The sequence below is a fragment of the Homalodisca vitripennis genome, chromosome 1, assembly GCF_021130785.1.
Source record: "Homalodisca vitripennis isolate AUS2020 chromosome 1, UT_GWSS_2.1, whole genome shotgun sequence".
Lineage (NCBI taxonomy): Eukaryota > Metazoa > Arthropoda > Insecta > Hemiptera > Cicadellidae > Homalodisca > Homalodisca vitripennis.
Window position 1 is genome coordinate 194,964,162 of NC_060207.1, and position 9,929 is coordinate 194,974,090.

At 29.6% G+C, this 9,929-nt stretch overlaps 1 pseudogene; it reads left to right on the top strand.

Annotated features, from left to right (window-relative positions):
• LOC124354483 overlaps nucleotides 1-9,929 on the top strand; it is a 395,581-nt pseudogene that overhangs the window by 189,121 nt on the left and 196,531 nt on the right.

A 9,929-nucleotide genomic window follows, 5' to 3' on the forward strand; every position in this document is an offset into this window, starting at 1 on the left:
ATTCAAGAATGTTCAAGGAATGTTTTCCTTTCAGATAATAATAAAAATATGCATTTTAAACGTAGTCACAACCTGCTTGCAGACATTAAAAACAATAAAAAAAGATTAATTCGAAGCTTTTGATTTGTACAAAAGTTACGATTGGTGATATAAAAAACAAAATATACAAAAGATAGCATATGATATTGGTAAAACCAAACAGTAAATAACGTTTTTTAATATTATGGTGAAATAAAAGATGAAACATAAGTTACTTAACAAAAACGTCAAACTCCAATATTCAATGATGATCAGTCAGTCTAGTGACAATTTTTTTCAACTAATTTCACTTTAACTTATAATAGGACAAAATAAATGTTACTAAACCGTAATATATTCACATAAGTTTTCTGATCCATTGGAGCATGCGCATCTGGTGCAGTACATCCTATTACTAATAATATTATAAATTCCAAAGTGCCTTTGTTTGTTTGGTTTGCTTTCACGCACAAACTATTCAACCGATTTTATTGATATTTTACATGGACATTCTTAGCGTCCCTGGTATGAATATATGCCCATTTTTATTTTGAAAATCCCACTCGTCTCTAAAGTAGTGGAATATTAATTGAAAGAGGCTGTTAAATGTAATCTGCTATTTTGTGTAAACATGTTTCATGACACACAACCATATGTTTAATTAATTTAACCACCAATTTTTTTTTTATTTCATTTATAGTGTGAATGTACAGAGTAAGCTTGATAGCAACAACACATGTTATTTCAACCTTTTTTGCAACTGCTGTTGAGCACAGAGTAAGAAAATATTCAGATAAGAAAATTAAAAATCAAATATACTTATAACTATACATTTTTAACAAATATTAAGTATTAGATATAAAAGGCAAAGTTGATATCTAAGTTTATTATAAATTTAAAGACTGTTATAAAACTCTTGAGTTGCCTTTTTACAGAAGTAGGCTTCTCAGACCTGTGTGTGTATATATATATATATATATATATATATATATATATATATATATATATTCTTGATCGGGAAACAAGGCAAAATCAACAAAAAGTACTTGACTGAAGTAAATTACAATGGCGATAAATATACACTTTTTTATAGATTCTCTCGGTAATGGCAATAAAGCAAACTCAAAATTGGTGTCGGAAATATAATTCAGCCGAACCAAAAGTATTCATACACGTGCAAAGCAGCGGGTAACTGGAAGTGAAATCACAAAGCAATATACTAGATAATAAGAGCAATTTTTGAATGAAAAAACTGTCAAAGGGTATTGCATCCATTTTTCAATCATAAACGCTTTCACTAAGAAAGCTAAAAGCTTTGATTTTGGGGTTTCTTGTCATTGGTCTAAAATAGTTCCAGTGTTACTGAAATCGTTGGAACTATTCAATCAAATACATGGAATCTGAGATAAAATGCAATATAGAGGAAATGCGGGCGAAGCTGCGGGTAAGAGCTAGTAAGAAATATTTAAAAAATTACAAAATGTATAGACCTGTAAAGGCACATTAAAATGATTAGAGAGTTGATTATTTAATTAAAGTGAACATTTATTTCTATTAGTTTCATTACTGATACATTTGAAGTATTCTTTATAGACGTAATAATAAACAAATGAAAATCGTGTTAAAATACCCGATGGTGAATGCTGTCAGATAGAATACAACTAAAACGACCAATATAGAGTTTTGCCAGCTGCAGGGTTATAAACCTGGAGTACTATGGAAAGAAGTGAGATAGATATGTATGTAGCAATTGCTTTATGATAGAAGGATGATAAAATACTCTGCTGTGTATTATTTGTGAATTTCACTTTGATCAAATTTTAGGTAATGTATGTACTCTGCATACAACATTAAAACAAATAAAAATAGAAAGGTAAGGACTGAAACGTACTTTGTTTAGTGTGCATGAATTCACTCTATCTTACAAAAGTTTCTGGATTACTATTTTGAAAGTTTTAATGTGATGATTAAATTGTTTATTTCGATTTAAATTTTTAAGAACTGCACCCTTTTTGTTGTGAATTTTTTTATATAAAAATATTAATTCTATTGTTTTTATTGGATATAAAGGAAGGAAAAATTGATTGGTTACAAAATCATTGTGTTACAGGATACATTCAAATAATTATTTATTTTAACAGTTTTGACTAAATGGATCAGAATGCACCAGAAAAAGTGACTGTAATTAAATTTTTTAAAGCTGTGAAATTTGTTACAAAATTAAGTCCTATTAATTTAAAAAAATTTAATGCTGTGGTGATATTTTGTTAATTTAAAATGTTTTATGTGGCAAAGCATAGGTAATATGTGTAACCATTAATGTTAACATGTACATTTTATTTTATTCATACTGTTTAAAAACACTGCTTAAACATGAGAACATTCAACTGTACATTTTCTAAGATTAAAGATTTCTCATGAAACCAAATAATTTTTATTGGTCTTTAAACTTATTTTGGGGCCACTGTTTTATTAGTTAGTGCCTTCAAAATCTTATTTAATTTGTTTCCAAATTTGTAATTTCTTCTGAAATATGAAGAATTCAGTGTGCAGTACAGAACATGTCGCCAAGAATTTCCAAGAAAGATTATAAGATAAAACAATGTTGTTTGGTATTGATGCAAATTCTTGTGAAATCTAAGTCAGAAAGTGTTATAACCATTCCAATTATACAGTTGTGTTAAAAATTTAGATAAGTATTTCTTTTAGCTGTCATTCAGTAACTTACTTAACTGTTGGACACATTACTGTTTTGTTTTAAGTAAATTTCATCACTTTGTTATGATATCAGAAGTGTTTTTTTTTATTTTAATTTAACATCTAATAACTAAATGTATTTGATATTACATAATTATGATATAAGAAAAAGAATCATCACTCTTGGTTTTATTATTGAGTTGTACTGTTGGTTCATATTTATAATTGTGCCGTTTAGTTATTGTGTGCCAAATTAAGCTAAATTTAAAAAAAATCATAATTGTTTATTGTACTCCAGAGTAGAAACTATAAACTTATTTTAAATTCGTACAGGGATGTAATTTTGAGCAAATGGGTAATGCGGTTTAGTTTTTGCTTAATTCATTAAAAAATGAGCATTGCATGTTTTAAGGCCAGAATTATTGTAAAATGTGAAGATTTGTTGCAGCAGAGTCTGAATCAAATCAGTAATCACAACCATGAGGGATGATCATTCTAATGTTGGCAATGCCTTTCTCATTGAACCGGTATGATAGTGACTTGATTAAGTTTTGTGGCAGTATTCTAATGATTAAAATGGTATGGTGATTACAGATGTAAGAAAAATTTCTTTGATTAAAAAATTTGGTTGAGACAATGTTCTGTTTAGGGACATAAAGTATTATTAGAATTAGACACTGGCAAAACATTGCTATACCAAATAATCATCAAAATTACTATAGTGGGTAGTAGGGTCATTCAGGGTACAAAACAAATGTAACATAATAAATTTGAAAGAGTCATGGAAATCTCATCTTATATACTTTTGTTATTTTGTTTCTTAAAATTGTATAGATTTTGTATACTACAATAATTTTACTGTGCTACTTGTGATAACTATGATATTTTAAAGAACTTTAACTATTGTTCTAATTTAATTTAGTTAATTATTTATTATTTTGATTTAAGTGCTTTATTGTTTGTTGCAAAAATGTTGTTTTTATTTTTTATTAATTTAACATTCAAATGCATTGTCTTTAAGACTGTTAATTAATAAGAGCTGTTATTTATGTTATATAGGCAAACTGTAATGTTTTAAATTATTTTAATTGTATTTTGAATAAAATTTCAGCTCAGAACCTGATGAAATGAGTGTTTGTGTAAAATTTTAAAATACAAAATTTTTTGTAACTATCCTTAGTTAAAGAAACGCGATGTACATAGTGTAAATAGAAGTAGGTAAGAGATGCAGTCACTGTGTAGGTAACTGTATTTTCCTTTTGTATACAGGTTTATACTTTAGAGACATACTGAACAATACTTAAATGCTTTTTTTACTAATAATAATAATTATTTGTTTATTTTTATATCTTAAATCTATTTAAAAAAGAGCTGTATTTATATCCTGTTGTAAATGTAAAAAATAAATGGATATTTGTGTTATTATTGTAGTTTTTGTTTACCTATGTATTAAATTATAAGTAAATATTTTTACGAAATTGTTAATTTTAATTTACAAAACGAAAATAATAAAAAAGTAAAAATGAAAAGTTAAAATAATAAAAGTTTTGTATTTTTCTCTTTAAATTAATTAACTATTGTTGTTGCTTTCCAATTTTAAGGTAACTTCAAATACAATCATTGTAAACCTAATAGTTAAATCTGGCTATTGACTTATGTCAATGTCGACACTGGTTTGGAATAACCCGTATACTATACAGGGTGAGGCAGACCACCTGTCTGCTGAACCAAGAAACCTACCTTTTCCGTTTTAATGAAGCACTTCATATTTCAATCCAAAAAAATTCGGGAAAATAATTTTTAATAACCAAAAATACTCCACTTTTGGGGAAAAGGCCATTGTTGACAGATTTTGAAACGTAGGTTGAGCGTCATTTTAAAAGTCTCCCTATTCACTGATCATTTTGAAAAGATAGTTTTAATTTATTTCGCTTCTTGTTTACAGGGTGGTCCAAAATGACAAAGTTGAACAGTTTCACAGTTTTATTTACTGTTACCTCAGTAAAAATTTTAGCAAACCCAAATTTTTATCCAAGGTTGCTAAAGAAGTATTATTTTGTAAAGTATGTTACAGTTGTCACTTTTCAACAAATTTCCAATTTAAAAAATTAGTCAAAATTTAGGGTGTTTAAAACTCGTAAAACTAAAAGAATTCAAATAGCAAGGTATGATATTTGTTACATTGATCAAAACCCAAAGTTTTGTGTATTATCTTGGATGGTTGAAAAATGTTGCCAAAAAGTTTTTTATTACGTTTTGTTGCATTTAGTACACCATAGTGTTCTCTTACCTTTGCCTTAGGTATTCAAGTGTCTAGCATTTGTTTTTAAAACATTTTCCTTATAATGAAAGGTACCATATACTATAAGTACGAACTCCTACCAAATTTTAAACATTGATTACGATTTATCCATTAGTGATGAATTTGTTTGATATCAAACCAAATAGCAATGCCAGATATGTTTAAACAGTTTTCAATTATTCTAAACTTCTTATTCTTTCTTTTATGTACTTTTAGTTAGTCAGTTAGTTTTTTGCCTTGTCCGTGAAGACATTGTGTGTCAAACATGGCATTCACCAATGAAATATCGATGTTGATGGTGTTAGGTGAATGTTTACAGAACTGCACAACCTTAGTTCTTGTTAGTTGAATAACATAATTGTTGGACCAACATAGTTAGAACCTAATAATTGTAAGAATAATAATTATTTAATTACATCATCTAAGAAAGAGCAGTTTTAAAAAAGGTAAAACAATTTTTAATTAATTCATAGTATTTTAGGATGTTATAAATTATTTTCTCGAATTCTTTATGGTTGAAATAATGAGGTTTTCATTAAAACGAAGAAGGTAGAGGTTTATCGATACAATCGGTATATCTAACAGACAGGTGGTCTGCCTCACTCTGTATAATGTAAGAATTTGGAGGCAAATTATGGAAAAAAACATTATTTAAATATGTAATATTTGTAACTTGGAAATTAGGAAAACTTTCAACTAGATATAATATCTAAGACCTATTTTATAACATATCTTTTATAACTTTATTTATGGTTGGTTGTGAAAATTCCAAGTCTTTGTAATGGAATCGAAATTTGGGTTTAATCATCTCACTCTTGGAAAATATTTGACAGGTATTTCTAAAAAATTCCGGCCTTCTGATATAGGGTATCTTACAAGGTCTCAGAGCCATTCTTTTTGCTGACGATGTGACATATCAACAGAAGACGACTGCCTAAGGAAAAAGGATCTATATAAACTTGATCACTGGTATCTATATAAACCTCAATACTAAGAAGTGTTGAGCGATAACCTTTCTCTGTTATCACTCTCCAGTGATCTTTCAATGTACGGTACGTGGTGACCCATAGCTCGTGTTCAGGAGTTAAAGGACCTTGGTGTCTTAATGACTGTACTGTGCCTCAGTGCACCAAATACTTGAATATGGCTCACTAGTGTGGAATCCTCATCAGAAATTCCTTATTGAGGAACTGGAGGGTATTTAAAGAAGATTTGTCCACATGGTAGGAGTCAGGAAGGGGTTTCCTTACCAGTAAGTTCCCATTGAAGACCTGTCTCGAAATCTGGGGCTCCGGCCACTTGTGAACCGCCGTTTTTCTGCTGATGTGCTACTACATAAGATCTTCAATAACAAGGTTGACTTGTTGCAGCTGGTCCAATTCAGGACTCTTATCGTCCACCCTATCCAGCAACCTGTTCGTCAGGCAACACTATCACATTAACTATACAGGAAACAGTACGATGGCGCGTCTTCAAAGATCTGGAAACAGTGTTGCTGAAATTGTTACTCTTTTCTAGGATAGTGTAGCAGTGCTGAAGACAAAACTGTGGGACATTCATGTTGAGGAAAAATTATTTTGTGGCTTCAATTAATTTGTTTTGCTGATTGGAATGTCTATCTAAACTATCACTTTTGGGTGTGACTGTTGTTATTTATACAGAGTGTCTTAAAGTCCTCTCTCCCTCCCCCTATTAACTTTCTTATGAACAGAGACGGAGTGATTTACTTTGGGGGATGTTTATATGACCAACTTAGGGTTGTTTTTATGTATGAAAATTGTTTACTCCCCCCCCAAAAATAGGGTATAAGTCAAAATTTTTAAATAGGAAGTGACACCTAATTTTAAAGGTATTAAAAGATGTAGAAGAATAGCGCAAATTAGAAATCTCTCTAAAATCTTTTGGCTATTAAAGTTTGAATTTTTTATAAAACCCCCACGGTTTAAATTATATATAAAGTTATTGTAAGGCAAATAAAACATTCACTCACTATTTATTTTAAGAGCTTTGTACATAAAATAATAAAAACAAGTTATTACAAGGATCAACAACCATAATTAACATAGCATTTATTAGGTTTGGTTTTGTCTGACCGAAGCCCATTAGGAAGTCCTGGGAATACCAGTAGGTATTCTCATTGTTTACCAGTTTCATGAGACGACTTTGACACAGTGGACTGAATATGTCTCACATACTAACTCAAACATTCATCACTCAAAAAACCTATTTCAGTAGTTTATTGTAGACATTTACATAAGAATCAAATATATAACATATTATGGTTTCTAGCCTATATAAGAAACCGCCATGAAACCTAGAGGACATCAGTCAAAACTGCATATCAAGCATTACAAGGGACTGCATCCCTGTATTGAATAGAGCTCAACTTAATACAATAAACTTACAGCAGATAAAACTGCTGCCCTGCCATTTTCATTTGAAAATGATTAAAAAATATCAAAATAGCATGACAACTGTCAAAAAGTTTGGGAAGCCATATATGTATTTGACAATAACTTGTAATCCAAACTAGCTAGAAATATTTTCATCTCTTACTGAAAACAAATTCTGTTCTGACATTGTTTCTAAGATATTCAAAGGTAAACATGCTGCAGTAAAAAGAGACAAATAAAAGTTATGTTTTGGTGTGGTAATTACCTATTTGTAATTTAATAGAATTTCAAAAACATGGCCTGTCACATTGCCGTAAACCATAGATTCTTGTTGATGGGTCCTGAGAATCAATTGACAATTTCTATTTAATAGATTAATTACATCTCTGTATCCATTATGTACATATGTACATTGAATAAATTCTAACAACCTACAAGTTACAGTCGTTAGATCAAGAATTATAGTAAAAGTATCTTAAAACTTTTGAAAAGATGGTAATTTTTCTTTCCAATTTTGGCCTATATCATTTATTCAAGAAAGAAAATGATACTACAGAAAATTATTAAACAATTACAATTAGTTTAAACTGCAATTATGAGTACTATATATTTTCTGAGGGATACTCTTTCTTAAACCTCTTGGATATTTCATTCCCCTCCTCCAAAAATTTAGTCTGGCTATGCCACTGATACCATTGTTGACAATGATGAGGAAAGTAGCCAAAGCCGATTCTATGATTCTACACATAACAGTATTATGGGGTGAAGGGTTGATTCAATGCAAATGTTGAGTTAGCTCCATTTCACCTTCAGTTCAGTGCAGTATCTGAAATCTGACACTGTCACACACTTGACTCCTGGAATCTGGAGTCCACTTCTGTCTGAAGAGATTCATAAAGATTCGGTGACAAAGATGTTTAAAACAAACTCTGCATCATTTTGACATCAGTGGCACCTAGACTACAAAAGAGTTCTGTCTTCTCGGTTTACCCAGCAGCCTTCCAGTTTAATCTAGATGAAGAGGTATTCTCATTGTCTAATCAGATGTAACTGAATTTTCTATAATTATACCAATTAATTAAAACAGACACCGCACTGAGTGGAAAGTGATATGGAGCTAAACTGAACATTCGTTCAGCCCATTGTTTGAATTAAAGAAATATGTTTTTAATATTTCCTTATGTTTCTTGTCTGATTTGAAGGTTTTTTCCATTTGGGAAGTTAAACATTTCAAAATTGCTACAAGCATTTTGCACTTCTAACTGAATTTAAAATCACTGAAAGTGTGAAAGTTACGGTGACTAAAAGAAATGAGTACATACAACTCTGAAATTGTATCTACTTGAAGCAAATTAAATTAAATTTATAATATTATGTAAAATTTCTATTGAATTTTTTTCACATTCAAAAATTTCTTGAAACATACATTGGTAAACATTCTTTACCTTAGCTCTGTACTGATTGATCTTATAGTGTAACATCCTAGCACGCACATTATGGTGTCTGCTACAAACAACGGGTTAAATTACAATTTTACCAAGCGTTTGCAAAACTATTTAAAATAGTCTGATATTTTTCTATATACCAATGAAGTAGCCATCACTTGTAATTACGTTAAGTAAAAAATTGGTCTGCACTCAAAGGGTTAAAGAAGAATAAGGTAAAGAAGAATAGCACCAATTTATTATCTTTTTACAAATTTAAAACACATCAAAATAACTATTTATGGGAAATGAATCTAGCTGTTGCTTTGGGGTAGGCAGGTATAACAGGCAGGTACAAGGTAATACTAAAAGTAAGCCAAGAATACTGCTCTGTTTATGGAATTGCGGAGATTCAGTGAATGGTTACATTTTACATACTACAAATAAAGTGCTCTACTTTTTTATTTGTATTTAATATATTAAATACTGTGTTTACTAAATATATGTCTTTTGCTTGAAAACATAGATGTGTATTTGTAAGGCTTAAAATATGTATTATAAACTTATACATATTTTAGCCCTTTCATCAATTTTATCTGCTCCAACCAAATAGTCTTAGTGTTGACATACTGCATTCAGATTTCTCGGATTAAGTGTGATAACTAACTACTCTAAACATTCCGGCTCAGTAAGTAAAAAAGAACTAGCAACATGAACATGAGTTTTTAATCAAACAATTTATTTTTATGCATATTTATTTATTTAAGAGATTACATAAATAATAAATAATGTTTTCAGATACATAATGATAAATTTGCATTAGTAACCTAATCCAGTGAGGTATCTAGTATTTGTGTGTGGGGAGGCCAAATCCAATAACTTTTATTTGATTGGGGAGGGGGTTAAGTTTACCTAATTTTTAATGTTTGTATTACAAATATATTCTATATTTTAAATCAAAACATTAAAAATTCCTAATCTTAAATGAGTGATGGGTATATCTAAGAGTACTACCTATTCGAATTTTAGCTGGATTACAAATATATTCTATATTTTAAATCAAAACATTAAAAATTCCTAATCTTATATGAGTGA